This window comes from Cebus imitator, unplaced genomic scaffold (assembly GCF_001604975.1).
Source record: "Cebus imitator isolate Cc_AM_T3 unplaced genomic scaffold, Cebus_imitator-1.0 Scaffold125, whole genome shotgun sequence".
NCBI classification, from domain to species: Eukaryota; Metazoa; Chordata; class Mammalia; order Primates; family Cebidae; genus Cebus; species Cebus imitator.
The window spans coordinates 3,114,649-3,117,699 of record NW_016107440.1 but is presented as its reverse complement, the minus strand read 5'-3'; the positions used below and the strand labels follow the sequence as shown (position 1 = coordinate 3,117,699).

Genomic DNA, 3,051 nt, shown 5'->3' with positions numbered 1-3,051 from the left:
TTAAAGACAGAATCACACTCTGTCGCCCAGGCTGGAGTGTAGTGGCATCATCTTTGCTCACTGCAACCTCTGCCTCCCGGGTTCAAGTGATCCTCCTGCCTCAGCCTCCTGAGTAGCTGGGACTACAGGCCTGTGCCACCACGCCTGGCTAATTTTTTGTATTTTTAGTAGAGATGGAATTTCACCATGTTGGCCAAGCTGGTCCCAAACTCCTGACCTCAAGTGATCTACCCGTCTTGGCCTCCCACAATGATGGGATTACAGGCATGAGCCACCGTGCTCAGAAGAGCTTATCTTTTTATAGTGGAGATAAGACAAACAGAAACAGCTTCATACTTTGGGTCAGAAAAATATAAGAATATAAACATATGAGAACATAAACAAGCCATGGACTATGCTTTTTAAAAACAGCTGTATGTGGACAGAATTCACTCCTCAAACAAGTCAACCAATTCAGTGTTTTCAGTATGCTCACAGTGTACAGCCATCAGCACAGTCAATTTCAGAACATTTTCATCACCCCTGAAAGAAAACTGTACCTGTTAGCAGTCACTCCTTGGCCTTACACAACACTAATTTATTTTGTCTCATAGATATCCCTGTTCTGGATATTTCAATAGGTGTGGAATCATACAATGTATGTTTTTTGATGACTGGCTTTTTTCACTTAGTGTTAGCTTCATTCACTGTATAACTTGTATCAGTTTTTGATATAGTTTGGCTGTGTCCCCACCCAAAACCCATCTCGAATTACAGCTCCCATAATTCCCTTGTGTTGTGGGAGGGACCCAGTGGGAGATGATTGAATCATGGAGTCAGTTTCTCCCATACTGTTCTCATGGTAGTAAGTCTCACAAGAGCTGCTGGTTTTATAAGGGGAAACCCCTTTCACTTGACTCTCCTTCTCTTCTCTTCCATATGAGGTCTGCCTTTTGCTTTCTGTCATGATTGTGAGGCCTCTCCAGCCACATGGAACTCTGAGTCCATTAAACCTCTTTCTTTTGTAAATTGCCAGTCTCTGGTATGTCGTTATCCCATTGTGAAAATGGATTGATACAGTTCTTCATTCCTTTTCATTGCTCAGTAGTCTTCTGCATTAGGGTTATATCACATTTACCCATTTGTCAGTTGATGGACGTTTGAGTTTTGTGCACTTTTTGGCTGTAACGAGTATCCAAATAATGGTGCTGTGAATATTTGCGTACAAGTTTTGTGTTCTCTGGGATAGGTATCTAGGAGTGAAATTGCTGGCTCAGATGGTAATGCTGTTTAACTTTTTGAGGAGCTGCTGGACTGTTTTCTGAAGTGACTGCACCATTTTACATTCTCAGCAGTAATGTGTGAGGGTTCTAATTACTCCACATCCTTGCCAACCCTTGTGATGATCTGTCTTTTTGATAATAATTATCCCAGTGGGTGCGAGGTGGTATTTCATTGTGGTTTTCATTTGCGTTCCAATGTTGAATGATACGGAACATCTTTTCTTGTGCTCATTGGCCATTTTTGTATCTGTTTCGGAAAGATATATATTCACTTCCTTTGCCTATTTAAAAATTTGATTTTTTTTTTTTTTTTTTTTTTTTGACAGGGTCTTACTCTCATACTTAGGCTGGAGTGCAGGATGCCATCACAGCTGACTACAGCCTTGACCTCTCTGCCCCAAGCCATCCTCCCTCCTCAACATCCTGAGTAGCTGGGACCATGGGCTCCCACCACCATGCCTGGTTATTAATTTTTTTTTTTTGTAGAGACAGGGTCTCTGTGTTGCTTAGATTGGTCTCAAACTCCTGTGCTGAAACAATGTTCCCAACTTGGCCTCTCAAAGTGTTGGGATTACATGCGTGAGCCATTGCACCCGGCCTATTTGTGTTTTTATTATTGAGTTGTAAGGGTTCTTTATATATTGTGATGCAAGTTCCTTATTCGATATATGATTTGCAAATACTTTTTTGATTCTCTTTTCCACTGTTGATGATGTCCTTTGAAGCACACAAGTTTTTAATAAAAAATTTTTTGTTGTTGTTTTTATAGACAGGATCTTTTTCACCCAGGCTGTAGTGCAGTGGTATAATCATAGCTCACTGCAACTTTGAACTCCTGGGCTCAAAGAATCCTCCTACCTGAGCCTCCCCAGTAGTTGGAACTATAGGCATGTACCACCATACCTGGCTAATTTTTTTGTTTGTTTTTAGAGATGGGGATCTCACTGTGTTGCCTAGGCTGGTCTGGAATTCCTAGACTTAAGTGATCCTCCCATCTCAGCCTCCCAAAGTTCTGGAATTACAGGCATGAGCCACCATGTCTGGCCCCAGAGTTTTTAATTAGTCCAGTTCATCTTGTTGTTGTCTGTGTTTTGGGTGTTCATTTCCTAACCCAAAGCCATGTGGATATATACTTATGTATTCTTCTAATAACTTTATGGCTTTAGTTCTTATATTTAGTTCTTTGATCTGTTTGGAGTTTTGAATGTGGTGTGAGGTAGGGATCCAACTTCATTCTTTTGCATGTGGATATCCAGTGTCTCGCTACCATTTGTTGAAAAGACGATTCTTTCTCCAGTGGGCTGTCTTGGCACCCTTGTCAAAATCAATTGACCATAAATGTGACAGTATATATTTCTGAACTCTGAATTCTATTCTGTTGATTTATATACATCTTTCCTTATATAAGTACCACACTGTCTTGATTACTGTGGCTTTGTAGTAAGTTTTGAAATTGGAGAGTTATGCCCTCTTTTTCAGGATTTTCAACTATTCTGAATCTTTTGCTTTTCCATATGGATTGTAAGACCTTGATTTGTTGATTTTTGTAAAAAAGCTAGTTGAGATTTTGATAAGGTTGCCTTGAATCTTGTGGATCTATTTGCAGAGTATTGGCATCTTAACAGTATTTTCTTTCAGTTCATGAACGTGCAATATCTTCTAGTTTATTTAAGTCTTCAATTTTTTTAACTTTTTTTTAAACTGATATGTCATAGTTGTATGTATTTTGGGGGTACATGTGATACTATTCATTCTTTCTATTCTTTTTTTTCTTTTTTTTTTTTTTTTT

At 39.3% G+C, this 3,051-nt stretch overlaps 1 protein-coding gene across 1 annotated transcript in view; it reads left to right on the top strand.

Annotated features, from left to right (window-relative positions):
* KIF13B (kinesin family member 13B) overlaps nucleotides 1-3,051 on the top strand; it is a 187,714-nt gene that overhangs the window by 14,665 nt on the left and 169,998 nt on the right. The gene's annotated exons all lie outside the window — the stretch shown is intronic.